At 33.5% G+C, this 25,538-nt stretch overlaps 2 protein-coding genes across 5 annotated transcripts in view; both read left to right on the top strand.

Annotated features, from left to right (window-relative positions):
* Positions 1–25,538, top strand: part of Nca (neurocalcin homolog) — a 64,178-nt gene that overhangs the window by 14,715 nt on the left and 23,925 nt on the right. The window lies entirely within an intron of this gene.
* LOC117600211 (neuronal calcium sensor 2) overlaps positions 1–25,538 on the top strand; it is a 51,554-nt gene that overhangs the window by 14,398 nt on the left and 11,618 nt on the right. Inside the window, exons 1-2 of one of the 3 annotated variants that reach the window (XM_034315297.2) lie at positions 11,625–12,014; positions 12,116–12,311. The exons of 1 other annotated variant lie outside the window; for it this stretch is intronic. The gene's annotated coding sequence lies outside the window, so the exon portion shown is untranslated. Of the gene's footprint in view, positions 1–11,624; positions 12,312–25,538 lie in introns of those variants that run through there. One more of the 3 variants, XM_034315298.2, reaches the window with a different exon arrangement.

Genomic DNA, 25,538 nt, shown 5'->3' with positions numbered 1-25,538 from the left:
CAAACGCGTTTAAGTTCAATTGGAGGTTCGAATAGAACAGTAATTAATAGAAAGATGACCGATTATTCGAGGACGTAGATAAGGATATTGATTAAAAATTTATGTCGAAGAGTAGATTTATTGTAACATTTGGATTTCGGGTGCGCCTTAGTTACCAAAGCTGAGAAATCAATATCCTTCTTCGTATCTAAGCGAAGTGAACTTACGACATATTTGCTACCAAGGTAACTAAGGACCTAAAAATAAGACCATCAGTCTAATTAATCAAAAAATTCCACCACCTTATCTGTTATTAATCAAATAAATAATAGGTATTCTGTATTAACACAAAAGAGCTAAAAAGCTAATTTTCACGGGTGATATAGATAATTCAGGGTCGAATCAAGTGAGATTTAAGGGGGGGCTGAGAAGGGGAATGGCGTGTTTTAATTTTTCCATTCACTATGCCAAAAATTCAAAAATTTGAAATTCATTCAATTCATTAAATTATTAAAATATCTATGTTTTCGATCTGGCAAAAGGTTCGAAGGGTAGGATCGCCGGCTATAGAGGTGCAATTCAAAGGATAAATTATCCTCGAGCAGATAGGAACAAGTGAATCCGCAGTAATTGAGACGATATTTCACTCGATTAAGGCTCTCTGTGTTACTAGTCGGCGTATGCAAATCCACGCTGGGTGAGCAGGAACAGATATTGCGATCTTCGTATACACGACAGCCGTTCCACCCCCTTTACCGTACATGCGTATGTTCCAATCGGTTGGAATGTGGGGGAGTAAAAAAAAGGGTAAAATAGAATACGATCGACAGATATTCGTGACGTGAACAAGCTAACAAGCGAACGACAGGATAAATTTCAATCATAAATTGTTGTCGAAAGATAATCAGATAAATTACGTTCATGGAATCGTGAGATTTTAATTGAACCTTCGAATGTAATTTGTATTGGAAATTAACATGAATAGCATTCAATTGAAAATTCGTCCATCATAAAATATTTCTTTCTTCATAAAACAATACACTTTCAAATCTTTCGAAATTTTTAAAATTATATCTCAGAACTTAGAAATTCTTTTTTTTAAAACTTTGTAATCTTGGAAATTTGAATTTCAAAATTTTAAATAAGAATAGATGATCATAGTTCAGTATGAATGTACCCTAAAAGAGAAAATTCGATCGGTTTCCGAGGGGTCAGGGGTAAAGAGGAAGCAGCAAAGAAGTGTCGTAAAGGTTAGTCGAAAGAGTCTCAGGGGCACCCCCTCGGCAAGATACGAAGGCAGGCACCAAGTTTGCCATCCCGTTTCGCCCCGCTATAATTTTTTTTTTTTCCTCCTTCTTCGCCATTGTGCGCGCGTCACTTTCCTCGACTTTCCTGGGAAACGCTCATTGTTGTCAGGGCTTTCTCTCGTAACCTTTGTTGGGGGCGGTCGGTGTACACAAGCATGTACCACACTCGCGGTAGATATAATACCTGCAATCTTCCTACCCCTCTCCTGTATACACTGTGATCGAATAGAAAACATGTAGAATCCTCAAAGTTGATACAATAATTCCTAATGAAAAATAAGGAAGAGGATGACATTCGCAGTCATTTATTTCTATTTATTATCATTATTATTAATAACGGTGACACTGGAGGGAAATCCTCTCGTGCACCCTCCACCCCCAGATAGCCACTTTACCGACTGCAGAGTAAAAGAAGGCATTAGCGATAAGTAAGAGGCGTCTAGATTAAGGTAATGAACGGAAAATTTGTTAAAAAAACCTCAGTAGCGTTGAACAGATAAGGGGGATAAAAAGCGTAAAGTAAGGATGGCAAGAGATGATGAAAAGCAGTGGCTGGCAAAGGACCGGAAATGAAAAGCAATAGCCACGTCTGTGACGTTACAGGGAAAGTGTATTTGACTCGATAGGGAATATTAAGAACCAGTTTGCCTAACTAAGGGATTAGCATCATTGGAGATGTCATAATTGCGAATCAGTTTATTAGCAAAGACCCTTTAGCCAATGGCATCCAGGGCATGTGTGAGGACCACTTATGCTATATCTACTCGCATTCAAGTTGACCTGATGTATCCCTCTTGGAGGCCCAATGGTTCATTCTGTAACCCATTGGGTAAGAGCCGAGGTAGAGAGGTCTTCAGGTGGGCGGAGATCGATAGCACTGCGACCCAGCTCTACCCTAGCCAGGTCTCGGCTACTCTCCGTCAGTTTCTGCTTTCCGTGATCCACCTAAACTTGCACGCTATTCGTACCCACACACCTGTAACCACCGTGTGTGGGGAAAAGTAATTAGCGCTCCTTACGATATACGTGGAACCACAGTTCCTTGACATTGGAGTATTCTGCTCGATGTTCCTTTGTCATAGGGTTATTGGCTTTTAATGGTTATCCTAGTTTCTCATTGTTCATTGATTCACTTTATTCTGAAATGAATCTTTTACAAAAGGAACTACCCAAGTGTTACACTCACTTATTAATGAAACTTTGCCAGCTTGTAGAGCTCGTCGAGCTGAACACGCCTATACCCCGTTTTGTGGGCAGACGGCTAATTGTTTAAAAGATATTAATAATTAAAGTTAGTTAGTACTTACATTGAGAATACAACTCGCAATCTAGAGATCCACGGTTCAAATCCTTGGTTCCCAACATTTTTTTTTTTTTTTTTTATAATGATAATTTGTCTCTTTTTGAATAACTATTACATAAAAATTATCATTATAAAAAAAAAAAATATTGGGAATCAAGGATTTGAACCGTGGATCTCTAGATTGCGAGTTGTATGTGTGAGTCTGTCATACTTCTCAATGTAAGTAGTAACTAACTTTAATTATTAATATCTTTTAAACAATTAGCCGTCTGCCCACTAAACGGGGTATAGGCGTGTTCAGCTCGACGAGCTCTATAAGCTGGCAAAGTTTCATTAATAAGTGAGTGTAACACTTGGGTAGTTCCCCTTGTTAGATTTTATTTTTTAATCGTCTTTTTTTAGGGGTTTGAAGTAGAAACCTAAGTAATTTTTATGAAGGAAAGTCTGAAAGGGTCAGACTATGATTTTTGTAAAATTTTGCGGATTTGAAGGGCAAAAATAATAGGTACGCATTTTTTAAACCGCGGTAACTCAGTTTTGAGGGGAGAAATCAGCCTCTAAAGTTTGACTCCTTGAAAGCTAACTCGGTAACTTTTGAAGATAGAAGAAAACTTGTTTAACAGAAATTGAATAGTTTTTAACGCATGAAAAGAAAATGCAATGGTTGACAAAAAATCTCCAGTAGTTAGCGAGTTAGTTTCAAAGGGGTGAAACTTTGGAGGGTGATTTCAGCTCTTAAAACTGAGTTACCGTAGCTAGAAACGAAATTGGCATGTATTATTCGTCTTCCGAGTCTTCAAAGTCTAAAAATTCAAATTTTAATTAAATCTTGGAGAGCTATGCCAAATATTCGCTAATTTATTTTTGTTCGCCAAAATTTTAATTAAAAAAGAAAATCATCCTTTAATGTAACTTTGAAAAATATCAAATTTCAAATGGTACAAATCCACTACTGAAATTTATGACATCTTCAAACCCGACACGCGTATAAAAAGTGTGAAACCAGAAATAAACTACGCTATGAAACGTCAACAAGAAATACAAGTGGCCGGACGATAATGGATAAAATTAATTACATTTCAGTGGTCACGTACCAGAATCGTTGTCACGAAAATGAAAACACTTTTACCCCAACATTTTTGGCACAATTCTCTGCACAGCTTTTGTATGCGAATTTTGACGTACATCATATTTCTTTCTTTCATCAGGCTTTCTTCTGAATCGCTGAGATAAGCGATTTCTTTTATTTCCACTTTTGTGAATATCTGTTTCTATACGCGTCACTCATCGTCGGAGTAATAATAGTCTATCTCTATTCACTTTTATTATAATTAATAATTCTATATTTTGTTCAAATAATTTTAATTCATTTTATTTTCATTAATTTTATTCAATTTTAATTTTACTCCCAAGTGGCAATAATTTTTTGTCTAACACGATACCAGGGAATTAGAACAGTATACCAAATAAATGATTCGGGAAACAAATATACTTCGATTTTCACGTCATTTATGCGTCTACCTGATAATTACACTTACGCATAATCGTCGAATTGAATGTTGGAAGGAAAAACGACCTAACGACTTTAGTAAAAATGCATATCGCGTGTGGGGTGGCGCAAGATACCAGTTGTTTTCGTGTTTATCATAGAACGTTATAGCGGTTCGGGTCGCGTGCTGCGCGAAATCGCCGCCCGGGTAAAATAAATGCAACCCGTGGAAGCCTTGACGCGCTGCTCGTAAGGAGAAATTAAGATTGGCAAGCTGGATAATATCCGCGGCGACCTCACGGCATTTCAAAGGGCAACTGAGATCCCTTCGCGTGTCACACGACCACGAACCAATGTTCTTGCCTCGTCTATTCACACCAGCTTGTTCAACTCGCTGCTAATACACACTCTATTCGCATCCAGACGATCAACTAATGATGGGAAAAATGCATTTCTTTTTAAACTTGTAAAAAAGGTTACATACTCCAGGATATGAGCAATTTATTCCTTTGTTGTACCGTGGCCACACGCAGGGAGTAGAATCCTTTAGTTCTGGCTTCGAGTCTAATTGAGGAAAGTTCTTTTTTTTTTTTATGTTAAATGTTAGAATTATTTTATGCATATTTCTTCATAAATATATTATTAATGTAAAAAATGTTTCAGGTAAAATGTCATTTATTTTTATTTTAAATAACTAAACTAACTTTCCTTTATTTTTCAAATCCTTTCTTAAAGTAATTTAAAATAACATTCAACATCAATTAATTTGAAGAAGAAAAAAAAAAATATATATAAATGTCTCACTGGATGCGAACCCGAGACAAAAGATTCGAATACATACACTAATCGCTTCAACAGCTTTAATTAATGTGATTTTTTCAAGCTGAAAACACAGATACATTTATTTCACATGTAGAACTAATATCATATCACGTTTTATTGAAATCCATGAGGACCAAGTCGTAAACTTCCCTTGTTAGAACGCGAATAGTATGTTGATCCTTGAATTATCACCGAAGTTACTGTTTTCAATTCGGAAAGTGTAACAGAATTTATAACATAATGTTTCGAAACATGCGACGCGATGGCAAGTTTCTCGGACAAACTTGATCCGATCGATCTACAAGCCGCATAATGTAACAAGTTTGCATTGACCAACCCATGTGACGTAAGGTGAATAAAGTTTACGTGTTGACGTAAGCTGACAAAAGTCTAACTCGGTCGAATAATTAAAAAAAAAAAAAAAAACGGGTGAAAGAGAGAATTGCGGTTGAAATAAGCGGTATTAAAGTTCAGGTTGATCAGATAATTGAATCAGGGGATTGGAAAAGAGTATAATGGTAAACGATAAATAAAGAAACCCAGAAAATCCTAAATACCATCCGTATTACCTTACCAAAATTAAATGGACGGGAAGAACTATAAAGGTAAATTGAAAAATTTTATAGCTTCCATATTACACTCGGAATATTAAGCAACGAACTATAAAATAAAATTTAACAGCTGTTATGTTATAATCCTTAATATTTATATTTCGTACCCATTTACCACTGCTCGTTTTCACTATGGTACGAAACGTGTAAAGCATAACAAAAACACAGGTAATTTCATTCCACGAAGCAGGTTCCGTTTACATGTACCTATGTCCATAACCAGTTGAATTTCGTAAAATTATTTATTTTTGAACCAGGTCAGCAAACTGGAACAGCAAACGATTTAATGTAATCTAGCTGCACGAGAAGATAGAACTGATATTTTTATATTTTACAAACCTCGGTTCTTGATAGAAAATCCTGATAAAAAATAAGTCATTGCCAGTTTAAAAAATTGAATTATGCTACTCTAATGAAACATACTTTCATTCATGAAAATGGTGAGAACTCGATTTATATAATAAACTATCATCCCCGTTGCGGCTTCGCCCGCTCTCATAAATAAAAACTTCGAGAATTTGAAGTAATAATTGTTATATTATTTTTTGATGATCAATCTTTAGTATTTCAGAAAAGTATTGCTGCCTGCAGAAACAGTAGAAAAGCGGCGATCCCATACTAACGCGTACGTTGTCGCGATCGCACACGAATAGGCAGAATTCAATGCGATAGTTTCCACAGTTTTTCGAAAATATCTCAAAAATTAAAGTCGAGCGGCAGTTATATGTATTGCAAAAAGTTGTTCAAAATATTGATTTCTACACCATATTTAAAAATCATCGAAATCGGAGGTGCGGATTTGGTATCAATCGGATAAGTAGTTTTTGAAATTTTTCTGTACATACAAACAAACGCTGTCTCTTTATACAGGGTGTTTCGTTTAAAACAGGCCACCTAAATATCTCCTCTATCTCTGAAAATACAAAAAATGTTTCTGACGTAATCTAAATGGTTTCAAAAGACAAATCAGATAGAAGAACCGTTTTTTATAAATTGTAATTTTTTAATCGTTTTTTTTGAGGTCACTCGTGTTTAAATTTTAGAGTCCACGGTCACTTCAAGGTCGTGCTATTAAACATGGATGAATGCACAATAATATTTGCTATAACATACAACAACAAAAAATGCGTGTACATGCGTAAAAAACACGAGTGACCTAGAAAAAACGATTAAAAAATTACAATTTATAAAAAACGATCCTTCCATCTGATTTGTCTTTTGAAACCATTTAGATTACGTCAGTAACATTTTTTGTATTTTCAGAGATAGAGGGGCTATTTAGGTGGCCTGTTTTAAACGAAACACCCTGTATAATAGTATGATACCTCCGATATTTTCTGACCGTTTACTCTCGAATGTTTAGCATATTCTGAAGCCTAGAACAAGCGCCATTCTTCCTAGATAAACAAACCTAATTCCGAAAGGATTACACTACTGTTATAATAGAACAAAAACGACTGTCTTGAAAAGACCGCGGTGCCGCCTTGTTATCGTAAAGTCGAGACTAAAGAAATATTGAAATTTCTTAGCACTGGCGGTCGAGCACGCGATATCGAGTGATCGTTAAATTAAAATTATAAGGAACTGCCAAGAGTGAATATTATTTTTATAAAAAATTTCATTAAAATGATATTCATCGTATGTATTTCATCCTTGGATTATACGAGCAATTAAAAGAGAAAGAGGAAAGCATAGGGGAAAGAAAGACAGGGTTAAGGGGAGATTGATGATGGTTATAGTGTAACGAGTACGCCACACGCGACACGGCTTAAAACCCAGAATTATCGATCTCCCTGGACAGCCTCGTCTATGTAGAAAGCATTGTTGAAATCACTTCGATGTATTCCAATGACGGTTCCTGTATAGTTACTAGAGTGTTATGTGAATTATTGTAACGTCGATCGAACTTCGTCTTTGTTCCAAAGATATATCCTCAGGAAATTCATGATACATTGTTCAAAAATAATGGTATTTAAATGGCTAATAGTATGGGTAATAAAAGAGAAGGTATATTTAATGGTAATAATGTATGTAAATGGCTATTGGTATTTATGGGTGGAAGTAATTAATAAAAAGTAATAATGTCTTTATTAAAGATAATATTTAATTATTAAAGACGAGGTGTTTCATCTTTCGAAAAAGGATCCCAGCCACATGCACGAGATTTGAAATCTCGTATCGCCTTATTTAATTTTTTTTTTTTTTTTAATTTTTATTTATTCATTTTTTAATAGTATTAGACAATTTTTCATGATACTGACTTTTACGAACCGAATTCATTTTTGTTATCTAATTAATCCAATAATGGCTTTATCTGAAAAGAGTACAATACAAATACAAATGCGTGTATAGTTGGAAAATAATGAGTACTAATTGTTGTTTACATTTAATTTCAACATTTATCAATTACCAGCAACTACAGTGCTATTATTAGTTCCATATTTCATCCATGTATTTACCATGATATTACGTATGTTATTGGATTCAAAATTTCGGTTCCTGCAAATAGCATATGGTGGTACTCGACGTTATTGTAGTGCCTTCGTTTGTACGATCATTCCACGTCACGTGTGAGTGAAATGAAAAGCAAGGAATTCCAGTTGACATACGTAATCGAATTTATTTGTATATTGCATTCGAGAGATTATAATAACGCTTGAAATTCGTACCTGTAATTTGTCGAATAATACGATTATCGAGCTTCAAAATCCAAATTTTCAGATTTCTACATTTCAATATTTTTTAATGTTCAGTTAAACAATTTTTTAATTCTCTAAATTGTTTTCGGTTTTTGAATAATGCTCGACTTTGAAATATGTAACGTGTATGTACCGGAGCGAAAAAGTTTTGTGAATGACAGTGCAAGTTTTTGTCGTTTTGCAAGATACGAACGGACTTACGTGAAAGGGTCTGAAACGATGCAAGAGATGATGATGATGCATGGATATTGCTCTGGTTTTACGGGTTTTTTGGTCCGGTAATAATCCGCTTTTGTGTTTTGAAATATGTGTATACCGTAGTCGTGCCATACGAGCTGCTTTGTATGCCTTTTCTTTTCTATCCTCGAATATGATTATAGATTATATAGTTATTATATACATCATTTTTTAGAGGGTCAAATATAATCAATCTCCAATTGAAAATCATTTACCTTTATTTTCATTTGAAAAAATTTTGAAATCTAAAATGTAATATTTTGAAATTTGCATTTAATAGGTTTGAAAGTTTTGCACTTGACATTTTAATTTTAAAGCGTTGAAATTTCCATAGTGGCATTATTAAATTTTGAAACTTTCAAATTTTAATTTTTTCAATTTTCAATGAAGTTATTTCTGTTGAAAGTTTCATGAATAATTCAATCGTGTTAATTACAGTCCAATATAATTTAAGAAATTTCTTTTTCATATGATCAAATTTTCCAAGAAGTCTTATGCTATTTAAATGAAAAGAAAATCAATATTTTTCAATTTATTTTATATTTAATATAGATTGCAGGAGGTATCTTTGAAAGGGTAGTTCGAAACACAGGCAGTTTAATACTTGTATGAGTAATTTATCCTGAATTAAAGTCGAACAAGTAGTCAGGGGGTCGTTATGTAGGAGACAATGGTGATAAAAGCAGCAATCTCGAGCTCGAGATAGCTGGTAATGCAGGTGTGTATACCGCATCAGCATCTTGACAAGTATCACTGTCGTATTTTCATTTTATGCGGTGTGCTACTACAGAAATGAAAGATATATCATACTATCTGTACAGGAAAATCCTTTGGTATTTTTCCATGCTAAAAATAAGTAATCAAAATGAAAATCGAAATACTAATGAAACATTTGTATAGGAATTTTCAACAAATTTTAAGCTTCAAATTAATATAAAATAATCCCTCTTTTATGATACATTGATTGTATATTTTCCAGTAGAAAATGCGTACATTTCTGTCGATGCTTAGAAAACCACAGCCGTATAGACGAACGCACAATTTTTCCTTTTTTCCACCCCTTTCGCTCAGGAAATACAACACAGAAGAAACAATAGCTGCACTGTCTCAGTTGATTTCAGTATCCGTGACCCGATTACTCGACATACCTCGTATATATACCTGCAGTTTTCAGTAACGACCTTTTAATCGATATCACTGCTCTTTCATCTTTTTGAGTCACGGATAAATCGTTTCTCCGTTGAGCGATGGTCACTCTTTTGTTAAAGTTTATTGGACGAACGATCATGCACTTTTTCCTATTGTTTTCTTGTACAGTAAACGCTTGATAATTCCCTGCATTTGGAGTTTTCTAAGGAATTATCGGGCGTCAATGGGGCATCCCTGCATTTTACATAATTCATTAGTTTCTGTGATTAATTGATCTTTTATTTGTTTCTGTGAAAAAAATTATATGGCATGAAATGAGTCTTGGATGAATGTTTAGTGATTGCAGATAATCATGATACTTGTTTAGTGATTTCTTTTTCGATTGCTTTAATTAATTATGTACTTGATGTTCGATGTAATTAAATTTTCTGCTTATCTAATCATCTTATCTAACGTTTATAATCAATTTTTTTTTTTAGTAGATTTTGGTCATGCGTTTTCGTCCTCTTCGGGTTTATCACACTGATAACCATTTTTTAAAAGTTTGTTAAATATTTATAGAATTTCATAGAAATTCAAAGTAGTAAGTTCATATCGAATCTTGAACCTTTGAATTAACCTTTTAATTAAAACGTTGTAGCTTTGAATTTTGAATTTGAAACTGATATAAAAATTATCAACATTTGTATTATAGAAATCACAAATTTGCAATATTTGAAAATAAATAGATATTTTATTAAAAGTTTATAATAATTTATACGTATAATATAATTTGATACCATAATTAATATTTATCTCTCTTTTCGAATTGCAAACAAAATAGATATATTTTATGTTCGCTGAATACGAAATATGTTTATTAATAATGACACCGTTATCCTCATATATTTCTCTGATATTTCATTGCACCACGAGTTTTGGTCCATAACTTCCTCTGCTGGCAACATTTTCGCAATTTGTTGTATGAATGATTACGACTGCGATTTATGGTCAATATTTATCTCTGTTAAAGAAAACTATTACAAATCCATTACCAGATGTTTCTTCTATGAATTATTATTAAAAAAAAAAACCACGTGTGGTACAGGGTCATTTCAAAGTTACTGCAATAAGGATGTGTCATTTTTACGTCCTACTTTTACAAGAACAGAGTTAATTACATTGTCTATTATCAACATTTTCATTTAAATAGAAAACAAAAGTCCCTGTAACCAAATTAATTTTCTTTAAATCCATAGATATTTAAAATTCCTGGAAACTTTCAAACTTCCAAAAAATCATTATAAATAAGGTACCCTTGAATCATTCTTCTTCTATCTCTTTCCACTTTATAAATTTAATTATTTGTCATTGGGCATCAGGTAAATTTAAAATTCCTGGAAACTTTCAAACTTCCAAAAAATTATTATAAATAAGGTACCCTTGAATCATTCTTCTTCTATCTCTTTCCACTTTATAAATTTAATTATTTGTCATTGGGCATCAGGTAAATTTAAAATTCCTGGAAACTTTCAAACTTCCAAAAAATTATTATAAATAAGGTACCCTTGAATCATTCTTCTTCTATCTCTTTCCACTTCATAAATTTAATTATTTGTCATTGGGCATCAGGTAAATTTAAAATTCCTGGAAACTTTCAAACTTCCAAAAAATTATTATAAATAAGGTACCCTTGAATCATTTTTCTTCTATCTCTTTCCACTTTATAAATTTAATTATTTGTCATTGGGCATCAGGTAAATTTAAAATTCCTGGAAACTTTCAAACTTTCCACTTTATGAATTTAATTATTTGTCATTGGAAATCAGGTAAATTCGATTATCTCAGTTAAGTTATACATAGAGGTATAGGGTGCAAGGAACGCAACAGGGAAGAGAAAGAATCCGATGGTAGAGCTCTTATACATGGTGGATGGTGGATGAAACTCGGTGGGTGGGTGTCGCGGCTGTGGAAAAGGAAGGCAGGGGGGAGGGCTCGTTTAGCACGCAGGATCAGCATCGAAGGGAGAAGCCTCGGTTCGTCTCTTTTAGTAGTAGCTCCGCCGCATTCGTACCTACCACGTCCGTCAAACAATTTCATACATTCATTTTTATTTCCTCCCTCCCCCCCTCTCTCTCTCTCTCTCCGTGTCTGTGTTCGGCCTGGCTGCTAGCTTAGTGTTGTACGCACGCCCGTTCGGACAGACACAGGTCTCGTCCGTGACGTTGTTGTCATTAAACGTCGGAGAGGGAGAAAGCTTACAGGTAGAGCCCGTGTAAGTCGCGACCGTAGTATGCTGGCCGAAGCTCGAAGAGTACTACCTTTTCCGGTGGATGGCTAATTGCTGGTGGGAAGAAAGGGCAGAAAAGGAAGGCTTTTCGAGTGTGCTTCTCGCGTGCTCACTTCGCTGTCCGGACTTGAAGAGGAGGATATACCTTGGTGTGGATTGTGTTTCATCGGACAGAAAAATTTCTTACTTTTCTGCTTTTTCTTTCTCATCAGAGTGGAGATTATTATTCGGATCGGTGTACGTTGTATAGGTATACGATGATTTTATCAACGGATCGGTGAACGTTCGTCCACACAGAGACGTATTTTGTGTATTGTGACGGAATATAGCTGGATGAGTTTTCGAACCTTGTGAACAGACACTGGTATTTTGTGGGTGTTGAAGTGATCGCTGACGAGACCAGGAGTGAATTTCGACGAATCGTGAAATTTTATTGCAGATCTCTGGTAAGGATTTTCAGATTGATTTCGAGATGAGGGAACCGACGGATCGCGACGGCGATTGATTATTTTCATTCGGGGTCACTTTCACCCGTAACAATTTTATTAGAAAATATGTTCAATAATAATAAAATATATATAAACACCAAGGGGTAGATATAGCGATATAATTCGTATTGGGTCCAAATGACCTTGCATTCGGAGAGTTGAGATTAATATTGAATTTAAGTTCTAAATCATAGATTAGGTCAGGAAAGATTAATTAATTTTAAAAATTTTGATACCTTGTGTAATGTATTTAATAGTTGGAAATTCCTGGGGACTTTGGGGGATTCCTAGGGATTATTGGTAATCCTTCGAACTTAAGAACTTATTATACAAAATAACAAAACCCTTTCTAAAAAATTTTTTTTCTTTTTAATTAATTCATCTTAAGTTCAAGTGTTTACATAAGACAGTTTCTAGAAATCAAATTATTAATTTTCTTTTTCATGTTATAACGTGTAAAATACTTATGTTTAACTTCACAACAGTATCAGCTACTTGTTTCTTATTATGTCATCTTTGTGGAAACTTATCTTTGTAATTGATAATTGATAATTCTACTTATAATAGACGCACATGGTACGTTGTTGATTGAATTACACTAAACGTTGTATGACGCACCCCGTGCGGCTTCATTTTTCAACGCGTTAAGTGTAGTAAATTACGCTTTCTTCTTTTTCATATAGAAATGGTGGTATCGATTATCGATATCCTATTGATACTTAACCCTCGCTTATCATACTTATTTTTCGTAGGACCTGAGATAATTTCTCTGTATAAATCTGCTTAAAGTTATTAAAAATTGAGATTGTTATTCGAAAATATACATTAGCTAAATTTCCTTATGATTGACAAAAAATCAAAGTAACAACAAATACAACAATCTAATAATACTTTTGAATATTTTGAACAAAAGTGGAGGTGAAAAATTCTCCAATTTTTATTTGCAACAGTTTTTGGAAACATACTGTGAGAAAAATGCAATCAAATAAATCATAAAAAAAATATTTGTAAGCTGTCCATCCATTGTGTACTTTTTCTTTTTCTACTGTTTTTACGTGGATAGTATTTTTTGTGAATTTATGACGTTTACTGTATCTACTGACAGCTTTTCCCACTTATTCGAAAAAATAAGAAAATAAAAGTTACACTGCCATCGCATTGGAGTTTTGACAGACCCCAGGCATGAATCATTACTTATTATGTCAAGCTCTAGATACAAGTGGTTCTGACCACGTTCGAAACTTTTGTTCTGAAAGGGCTTTGCCATCCTAACTTTCAAATTGCAACGGTGCTAAAGTTGGAAATTTCGTTGGGGTTTCAGTAACCCCAGGTGTGACACGCAGGGGTTAATGATATATCGGTAATCTCGTTAAAGTATCATTAGAGCTAATGGGGATAACTAAATTAGAATGTGACACATAGTTTTGTCTTTCAAAGTCTAAGTAAATTATATATTAAAAGGGGGTGCGATAGTTAACAAAAATCTAGAATTCATCCCTTAAAACTGTATTACCACAGATGAAAATAATACGTATTTATTATTTTTAGTTATTTTTGAAATCTGCAAAGTTTCATCAAAATTGAAATCTCACCCTTCGAAATTTTTCCTTGTTAAGTATTGTAATTTTAATTGATTATAATAGATTCATTGTTTAAATTATTACTAGATATTCGTTCTTGATGGATATTGGGTTTCATTGTTTCATCCTTGACATTCCAATTGATTATTCCTTTCAAGGATATGAACCTTCGATACAGATAACTGTCAGAAGTTGATCGTGAATAATTCATCATGGCAATAGAGACAGAAGACAAACACCATTGATATTACATCAATCGGATTGATACCAATACAATCTCAGCTTTGTTACAATAATTGATAATATTCATATAGAAACACTGTATTGATTCTCTGAATTCAGAATTATTTAAAAATAATGTTTATTCAATGGAAAATTATTTTTTTATTTTCAAACCATCAATTCTGAAAAATTGAAAACCTGGATATTCACTTTGGATTTTGAAATTTTTTAATTTAAAGTTTGATACAATTTGATAACTATTTGATTTAATATTTTTAATGGAAATTTGTTAATTTTCTTACTTTACTCGTGGTATTAAAAATCATAAAGATCCTTGAAATGATCACGAATGGTATATCAGCAGAAGTATACGAGAATGGCCTACCGGAAACAAGAGCACTATGATTTGAAAGGTAAAAGATTCCATACAATAGGGGTCAGAACAGTAGCTCAAGGTTGCACTAAATCCTACTTCTGTTTTAAATGTCCTGCTATCGATCTTAGTGGGACCTTCTATTTCGTGAAAAGAAGACAAATATTTCACTTTCGACCCATATATAATCCAAAGAAATTCAGAAGAAGAGAATAATAAGAAACCAGCTATCTAATTTAACCCTTGAACAAACGAAGCTTGAGTATTTTTATATATTTCTTTTTAATTGATCACAATTACAATACACTTTCGAAGGTTCGTATCATCTGATCCAAATTTTATTATATTATTAAACAAATATACTCTATGTACATTTATGAGTTATACTTCTTCTAAATATTGGATGAACATGTTCACTGACTACTGAGTTCGTGATTGTGATTTATATATTACATCAAGCTATGCAATAAATAATAACATCAAGTATTAAAATTTCAATAATATTCACTATTCTCTTCTTTATTGCTTTTACAGTGTTTTAGACCTGAAATGTGGGGTGTGAATTGTTATATAAAAATTGGAAATAGAAAAGAAAATAAGAAATATTAGTGGCTATAAATCAGACAGTTTTTTATTACTCTTACTCGGACGAAAAACGATCAATATTATTGGCTCGACGTCGTATAAATAATATTGATAGTAATACTAAATCTATTTATGAATCTCTATTAAAGGGAACAAATACTATATTAAAAAACGTCTTCCTAGAATATTGTCTTCCAATTCTGTCCGACGATTCATTATCTATTTAATGAAAAGATTGATAAAGATTTATAGTTTCAAGATTTCAGAATTTTAGGATACCAAAATTCAGAGTTTCGAAATGTCGAAGTCGAAATTCAAATTTCAAGCTTAACTTTTTACGTTTTATCAATTTCTCTGTTATCTGTTTCTTGGGACATGTATCTGACGAATGGGCGGATCACCCGCAGAAAATCCATGAATAAGAAAGAAAACGAGTGTAATATTTTCTCCCTTACAGATCCCTTTGGTAATCTGTTACCAGTCGTAAAGAGTAATAAGAGCAATGGGATATCACTTTCCTGATTTCTTTCCACGTTTCGCTGAATCAATAACCGAGTAGTTGGAGTTCGAGAGGCCGTATTTAATATGGTATGGTCTAATATTTGAAGAAAGTAAATCATTCTTCAAGCACAGATAACTTATTCTTCTCTTCTCCTTTAGAAACAAAATTTTCTAATATTCCTTATCTTACAAAAAAAGATAATCAAACTCGTTCAATCTTCAACGTATCTGAATTACCTAAACGTGACTGATTAATTTTTATAAATTTATTTCAATGACTTCTAATCATTAATTATTAATCAATAAATTGATTGCAATTTTCAATATTGTCAGTGTATTTTATTACAAAAGAAAAATACAAATTTGTCAATTATTGTTAAGAAAAAAAAATAGTGTGTACCAGATATGTAACTCGATAGCAGCACGATCAATTCTTCGCCTTTTTTATTAGTAACAGCCTGTGCCGAAGATGGTATACTTGAATATGTATAAATGCCATCGACATCTCTGCTACTCGTGTTCCAGATTACCTTTAAAGTCTCCATGTCATAGCATACATTAACTCTGAGAAAAACACTCGTGCGTGTTATTTTATGGAATCAGTGAATAATTCCAATTACAGATATCCTTGTATTGATTAACGAAGGATAAAATTAATTAGTCCAAATATATTTACAAAATTTTGATATTTTTCAAATTCATTTTAATATCAATTTAATTTTACAGTACACAATTGTTCACATATGTGTGTAAAACATAAAAACAATTCTAAATATGTATTTTTATAATTCAAATTATTTTTAAAAATAATTATAGAATTCTAATAATTTTTCCTATGACTTTTAAAAAGTAGTGAATATAGTTAAAGAGTTCAGTCGTTTTAATCTGTTTATTATTTAAAGTTACAGTCAATTTTTAAGTACTTAGTTTTTCCAAACACATAGTACGTAAATGCTTACTTACAACTACTTTTTAACAAGAATATTTGAAAAGGAAAGAGAGTACAGCTTGACAGAAGACAGACAGTCGATGTCCAAACTGTAATTTCATGCAAGAAAACTCACTGATTGCTCGCTATTTACATTCGAACTAGCTAACACATGAGATTGTATATTTTCATTCGCAAACGTACGTTCGCTGTTCTGGAAAATCTTTTTATATTACCGTGGAATAGCTTGCGTTCTAAAGTTAGACAGTCTACGTTCGCGAAGTCAGGTTGAATGCGTTGCCTTTGCACAAAAATAAGAGGAATATAAAAGATACCAAAACTTCAACTTCAATAGTTATAATATGTTTATAGAAGTAGGGAATTTAGTGGATAAGATAACCAAGTGTAAATGCAGGGATGCACTGGGTTCGAATCCTGATTAGAGGAGTTTCACGACTACAGAATTTTTTCTACAATAATTATATTATTATTTGATAACATTTGAAAATTTTAGAATTCAAATTTTAGTATTTTGAAACCGATAAAATTAGATGAAATTATGCTTAATTATAGAAGACATTTGAATGGTAATTTTCATATCAAATGAATTGCCACAAGAAAAGAAGAAAATTGCCATTCCATTCAATTGAAAATAGATGGAAAATAGAAGGTACATGGTGACATAAAATAAGACTTTTCAGCGTTAGTGGATAACAGTCTAACAATTAACGCGACTTAAGCGTTCCTTGGGACCAGATGGTCCAAATAACGAGGGTATTCAGATAATAGGAGTTCAACGAGTTTCTGCTCTAGCAATAATTTCTTATTCGAATAATAGGAGTTCACCTCTGAGTTAAGTATTATACATATAGATTTCGAGCATAAAATTTCATTACTCCGTTTTATAGTTCACACGAGTGCTCGTGTAATAGGAATACTGCTCGATAATAATAGCTCAGTAAGAGACTTCGTTAATCCAGAATTCAATAAAATTTCATTCGGTTAAATGGAATCCAAATAAATAATATAGTTTTATTACATCTACTTTTTTAAAACGAACTGTAATAGAATTCTTTTTTTACAACAAAATTTCACACTTTAGCCAAATCGATGGACTCCGCAAAATAAAAATTAGAAAAGTTGATGAAATAATATAAATCAAGTATCGGTGAAGGTCCTTTAGATCCTTTTTTTTGAAATTTCAATTTTCAATCAGATCCCTTTTTTTAATTTCAATTTTTAATTAGTTCCCTTTTTCAAAATTAATCATTTTGACTTGTAAACAATTTGAATAAAAAATAGCTGAGGATGAAAGAAGTTTCCTAAGGATGTCCCTTTAGCTATTTCATCCTTCGTCCTTCCTTGACATTTCACCACCTTCCACGTAAAATGTGCGATCGTCCTTCAGGCGTAGCTGCGTTATTTTTCTACGAGTGATAAAATATCGGTGTAACGTGCTCTATAAAATTCGAGGAAGGTTACTTAGGTAAACTGTCCGATAAATTTCCTACACGAATCATGTAGGACATTGAAGGTAACCTTTCACATACAATGGTTGAAAAAATTTCATTTTAAAATATGATCATTGCCTTATTTATTCCAATATATTGAAGGCCCTTACGATTTTCAGAAATCAAATTTTTGTTCTTTTTCCATTTCAAATTTGAAATTGGAAAGATTCAGATTGATCAATTAATTATCAGTTAATTTCATTTTTTTAGTTTATTTCTCAAGATAGAAATTAAAGAATGCTGACTATTTCTATATTTCCATCTGATTTTTAAATTAACTCGTCATTTATATATCTGCATACTTGATCGAAGTTTTTCTCTGATTCGATGAAGGAATGATTCTTCGTGAAATATTCGTTGGCTGGCATGGTAATTGCAAAAAAAAATCAATAGCTCTCACGATCTTCTGGATTGTTATTAATAGAAGATCTGGGTCACGTGTAGACTGCTCGAAATTAAAATTATATTCGTCTTGTTCATTTTCGATAAAATGTAAGGATGCCAGAAGAGGGATGTTATTATTATGTATTAGGTCGATGCACATGGAGTATCGTTTTTTTATTAGATCAAACTTCGAAGGCAAGTACAGTGAAGAGTAAAATTGTAAGAACGAAACCACTTTTCGCAGATTATTACTTTTTAGTAAATCTTAAAATTTGTTTATTTTTTATTCCAATCTTACATAGACAGCATTGAACAGTCACGTACCTATATGGATGGTTTTTCTGATCACATTCTTACGTTTTCCATGTTTACGTAACTTCCGTATTTCATTTGATGAATATAAGTTTCTTTAAACTTCTGATTTCTTACTCTGCAATAATTTAATGTAAGAATTCTTTTGTTTTCAATCTCAAGATTAAAATTTTCAAAATTTATCATTTAAATTTAAAGGATTCAATATTATTTCAAAAGTAAAAAATTTAAATTTTAAATTTTCAAAATTCACATTCAAAGCATTAGTGTATATTTTGCGATGCTAGTCTAATCTTTTCATCCCTGTACATAAAACAGACAATTTTCAACACATTTTAAATCTATTCAAATGTAGAAATTTAAAATCTTCCCCGTCGTGTTTGTAATTTTACCATGTATAAATTCTAGGATGGTTTTGCGAGGCGTTTACGCGTTAACTCTCAGCTAGTCGCTTGATGTTGTTCCGCCTTGAGATTTCGTGGGTGTTTAAAACACTGAGTGCCAGGTAATGAGATTCGTAATTGCACACGCTTGGAAAGCTGGCAAAGTATCTTCCAATTTCCCGCGGCGAATACGTAAAAATCCTAGTCGCGTTTTAAATTTGAATGAAAGAAGAACTTTTATCTTATTGAAATTGTAAATAAGACTGTGATTTTAATTACAAATAACAGCCACATTTTATTTAAAGACAAATTACTTTCTTTTTTTTTTTAAATTTTATAAGAAACTGTTTCATAATTTTTTTTTATCTGTCCCCTAAAACAGCGGACCATGGAGAGAGCCACAATTCTAATATAAAATTCCTATATGCAACGTAATACGAAAGATAATTAAATTACTGTACTTAAGGTAATTACTTTGCAATTTCTCTAAAATGAATTTCAAGTTCTTAGTTGACCAATATCTCCGACGGTAACTGTTTCTCAACTGAAAGTAAATATAGGAAAGATCTTTATAAACCCGATTTCCCGCAATCCTCGAAGAATATTTCCCGTCGGTGGAAACTTAATTTTCGTAATTGATTTCGAAGCTTGGTGGAACGCACGCACGGGAATCTCGTGGGTTACCTAGGAGGAAAAAGTTCAATGAATTTCTTCGAGACCTAGTTTCACCAGATTACCCTAGTCTTTGAGAACTTTCATCGCGAAAAACGTTTCATGAAGTTGATGGAACGTCAGTGCCAATATGAAATGCACCGATGAAGCCTTAACCGGGAAGAAGAAGCACGATTGCTCGTGAAAGTGATTTACTGTTCGGTCGGAACAAAAATAGAACGTTAAATATCTACTTTTTTCTTTGCATACCGTAGAATCTTTTCCCCCTTTTCATGAACGTTTCGATGCGGTTCAGAAATTCAAAAAAATCTTTCAAAATAGAGTTTCTAAAAATTTCTAGGAATCCCAGAAGACTCCTAAGAATGATAAAAATCTTTAGAAATCCTAAAAATCCCGAGGGTTATTAAGAACCTCCAAGAATAATGCGAAAGATTTCTAAGAATCTTCAGAGATCTCGAGGAATCTTAGAGAATCCTGAGGAATCACAAAAAATTTCGAGGATTTATCATTGAAAACAAGCTAAGGTGAACCAGAGCGAGATTCGCTCCCTTTTCCGGCCATTTCCGGTCAGACCGGAAGTGGCAAAAAAAAAATTCGGCCATTTTTTTAAATTTTGACTCACTAAAGAAAAATGCTACAGCCCCATTCTCAAGATTTTCAATCTTAGATAGGGGTTTGCTAATAACCACAAAAATAGCACCCGAAAGGTGTATGCTCTTTTAAGTGCATTAGGGGAAAGTGCAACGATGCAGTTTAGATGTGGTAATCGCGAACGGCATTAGCTATCTACAATGTCGAGAAATGTTATCAGAGCGAAGGGAGGCGAACTCGAACAGCATTGATGGTGATGGTTCCGACACCAGAATCCTGTTACCGCTTGTCACCTGCTCCTAGTCACTAATCACCGCCCGTTAGTTGCCTTCCACGGATTACCTTTGACACCCTTTCGAAACAGTTGACTCCCGTGTAGATCCAACGATATAATCTCTGTTACATTAACCCTTTTCTTCGTGTGAAAATAAATCATATTTTCAAATAATGAATTATTATCATCAAATAATTTTCTTCGTATATTATCAATGTAAGCATTGTTTATACGATACAATTGTAGTTCGTATCACTGGTTTCTCTGTTCGAAACAACATGTTTTATGCATTTTTGCAAGTCGCACGGAGCATCCTCGTGAATTCGGCTTTTAGGGGGAAATTCTATTCCGTCTTATGCAAAGCAGGGCTGTACGTAGCCCCTGGCGAGGACGGTTACATTCGGGTATATACACAAGAGAGAGAATGCAGTGTCGTGGACGTGTTGACACATTCATCAGCACTGTGAAAGGGTCTGGAGACTACTGAACAAGCAATCTACGGGGACCTCTGATCCAAAAAATATCCGGGTTTCTATCTAGTGATTTTGAAACATTAGCTTGGGCCAAGTATATCTGAAGGAAATATAATAATTTTCAGAAACAACTATACCTATTAATCCAAATATTTAATATTGCAAATATTAATAAAGTAAAGTAAATTAATAATTTATTAGTAATTAATAAAGTAAACAATTTTTTACTTTAGAATTAAATTACATTCGCTGGCATTTTACGATAAATTCCACGAATTATTATTCCCGCAAGCTTTGATAGCGGATCTGCAGTTTCTATTTAATTGGAAAAAATAGACGGTTCGATAAAACATTCGTGTTCTCAACTGCATAAATTACTTATTTATGTTTCCTACGGGGTCTCACAAATTTCCTTAAGTGACGTATTAATTATGTAAATTACTATTCCGGTCGAAAGTTTCCAGAACTTTTGCTACTTAAATGCATGAAGCATAGGTTCTTTTAAGTTCTTCGGGGGGTGTGTAAACGGGAGAGGAAGTAATGGCTTGCAGCCAAAGAATTTTAACTTCCTCCGCGATTAACTGCTTCGACAACTCTCTGTTAGACCGAGTAATGGGTCCTTCAGAAATACCGCCCAAAGTAATGCGTGATTTCTATCATAATTTATCATAATTTTATTTATTTCACAATTATTTAATTTCACAATTTTTTAATATTTTATGCAAAATTTTTTTTTTTTAATTGTATTTTTCCTCGAAACCTGTTACTTACCGTTTCCCACGTGACAAATAAACTTCGGTACACGTGTCCTATTTCTCCATCAGTGTATCGATCTTCCTCTATCGACGCCACCGAGTTCCGATGGCAAACTAACGAGTTTATTTTTAACACATTTGAGGAATCAAGTGGCCGTGTGCACGCGATGCAACGCTAAATTACACTGGCTTCAATGACTCTTATTAATCGGTTGAAGGCAGTTGATTCTAGCAGCGATTGCTTCGGTGCTTTGAGCTTTTATTACATAATATCTATGATATCTAAAATGAAACACATTGTACGAGATTATTCTCAGCAAAAATATTATGTTTCTAACTCTTGAACATCGGTGTCCAAGTCAATCGAGATCCAAACTTAGGAAATTAAATGAAAATTCGGGCTCTCTCCATGGTCCGCCACTCGAGTGGGTTGAAACGAATGCAATGAACTGAAGATGTAAGTAGATATTTCCATCGATAAATAAGAGTTTGCGATCGGCAATGAGGTGATTAAATTCAATCGACGATAACGCGTAACGAAAGTTTCTGTTAAACTGCGGAAACTTTCAGTGTTGTACACAGAGACTTATCGATTACCGTTCAGTTTTGTTATCTGCATATAAATGGACCATCGGAAAACGGGAATTGGGATACACGCTTTCATGCACAATAAAGTGCAGTTCAGCATTGCATACTGATTTCTATCCTGTACCCTTGTACATTCACGAGACTACCGAATCGGGAGAATCGCTTTTGAGTAATTGAAGGGTCGTGATAGTTATCTTACGCATTATTGAATAATAAAGGTAAACATAATTGGAAATAATTGAAACAAGAACAGAAATTTTTGGATTTCAAGTTTATAATTTTCTACTTGTTACTTTGCATTATTAGTATAATAGCAGTAATAGAATATGGGTTTCTGAAGATTGAGAAGAATTCATCTGAAGTCTAGTTGTATCACTTTCTCGCTTTACGATATACTATTTCAAGAACAGCAGTATTTTTGTTTAAATGTTAAATTCGGACAAGCTATATTTCTAAGCTTACATCAATCGATTCGCGCAGCTGCAGTGTCTGATGCAACGGCAATAAAATAATGTTAATGGTAAAAGCGTAAAAGAGCTTGAAGATAGAACCGGAGTCGTTAAAATACAAAGCTAAGGTTCAATGAAACGGAATATCCTCTATCTAAAAATAATGCTTATTTTAAACCGTGGAATAAAAACCACAACTAGCTCTCCGTTATAGAATTTTTGTCTGGGCTGGGCTAGATATATAAACAAAAATTTTAATTTCAGGTTTTTGAAAATTTTGGAATATTAAAATTTTAAAATGTTGGGGAATCCATCCACATTTTCTAGATATTCAGTCCAATGTCTATCTATTATTTAAAATTCAGGACAGAATAAAAATCAGAATTATTGTGAACAAAAGTAAGATGCATTTAGAGCACGATAATCGTTATTCAGAAAGTAATTAAAAGCGAATAAATGCCTAATTCTATTAAATAAAATACACTGGAAGCTGACCCCGAAGAAACTGAGAAAGAAAAAACTCATTAGACCCAGTTTTCGAAGAAACTTTTCGCAGACTGTTAACGCGAATCCACCGAGTTATCTCTGTATAGTTTGAAGGGGTAAAAGCATCGTCCAATAATTTCATTAAAATTTCCAGGGAAGGCTTGAAAAATATTCCTCTGTTGCCCGTGAAAATATCGCACGATAAATTCCATGGAAAGTTGTTTTATGCGAAACTTTTCGCATCCAACTTTTCCCTCGTTGTTAATTCAAAGGCCACTGCTTCTAAAAGGCGTTTCATTTGTTTCACTTTGCAGAATTGTGAGCATCGAACAATAAATTCGGTTTAATATTACAGCGATGCATGCTCATGTATATGCAATAAAAATTGCGTTAAATAAAAAATTCATTTTAAGAGATAAGATTTCGAAAGTTAACAATGGAGAAATGGGTAAAGCTTTTGACTGGAAATCTGAAGATCGCGAGTTCAAAACCGCCAGTAATCAAAATCATTTTTTCACAATTTTAATTATAAATTCGAACTTATAATTACTTATAAAATATTCTACTAATAATAATATGAAAAATAATTATATAAAATTTCTCGTCATAATAATTATTCCAAAATAAATTAAACCTTCAAACTTTCATTTAAGTAGGTCAGTGGTAAATAAAAATGGTAAATAGAGTAGTAGCTTAATGGACTCAAACCATGGCTACCAATAAAGATGGTGGAATAATTCTCATTTCGACGGGAAGCTTGTTTAAATTATTCCTTGAAAACGATGTTGTCTCGGTGGCGTAATAACGCGTACTAATCGGTTAAATACATTTTCCGTGAAGTTTCATTTATGCTCTTCAAGCAGCATTCTCTTCCTTGTCTCTTACTCCATAAAATCTCGAAACGGATTAAAGCGTTAAATGGACGCAGTCGCGCGTCTAACTTTGTAAAGCCGCGAAACGAGCTTGAATGTGTCAAAGCAAATCAACTATTCCGCGAGTGTTTCACAAACCTCAAACGAGAGTACACGGATTTTGGTTAACTAAAGGTTGGTAAGCCTCGTTAAGGCAAACTAGAAAATTAGAACAGCAAGCAAGAGATGGTGGAATAGTAGAAATGGCAGGGTAAGATAGTCGAGGTTGGATATACTTCACTGAGTACCGTCGAAAAATTAATTCTGGCCGCCTATTTTTTTGCTCTTTTTAATACCATAAAAACGTCCCTTGGGGAATAATTTCGTTGCTATGTGTATGTGACTGTAGTTGGCCAACGGTAAAACGTATACGTTTCAAAATAATAGAACGAAGCAGAGAGCGTGAAAGCTGTGAAAGTCAATCAGGTTAGTGCTTGAAGTGCAAAGGGTCAAGAAGATCATTCAATATGGTAACGACAGATCGAGCGAAGACACGATCTGCATTCGCCATCGTACGCAGACGCGCAGCCGTTGCAATCAATATAGATATCTCTCCCTTCGAACTGTGGACATTGATAATTTTATCAGTATACGGATAAATTTTAATATTGAAACAATAATAGGGGCGCATATAGACAAATTGATGCAACGAAAATGTCAGCTGATAACCAGTTAAAACTGAACAATATCGGTGGAGTATAAAATCAATAAGCGAGGTACGAAATGTACGTTGAATTCACGACGATAATAGATAACAGGCTCTGTTTTCGGTAAATGGATTTGTTCGATAGAACTTCCGGTTGTTTTGAACTGCACTGAACTAATATTTTGCAGACATTGAATAATTGGAGCGGAAAAATAAAAAAATTGGAATGAAATGTAAAGAGAAAACGTGTTTATTTATATTTCTTTTAAATTGTGTTTTTAAGCACACGTGCACCTTCCTTATTTATCTAGTTATTTTCTAGAATTGTATATCTAGTGAGAATATTTTTCACCCATGTTCCCATTTTCTCTGGGAAAGCCTATCATGTCCAACCCTTTACTTGTTCGTTTTAGTAGCAGGGAAGATTATCAAACTATTACATGGCAAAGTGTCAAAGTGCAATCATTGTGGGATGTCATTCGGGAGAAACAGCGTGCAGTAATATTCTCACTGAAACTCCCCAACTCCGCTTCATCCCCTGCTTTCCTAGCTGGACGGATG

The sequence above is a fragment of the Osmia lignaria genome, chromosome 15, assembly GCF_051020975.1.
Source record: "Osmia lignaria lignaria isolate PbOS001 chromosome 15, iyOsmLign1, whole genome shotgun sequence".
In the NCBI taxonomy this organism is placed as follows: Eukaryota; Metazoa; Arthropoda; class Insecta; order Hymenoptera; family Megachilidae; genus Osmia; species Osmia lignaria.
Note: the sequence above shows the minus strand (reverse complement) of the source record. Positions and strands in the feature narration are given on the sequence as shown.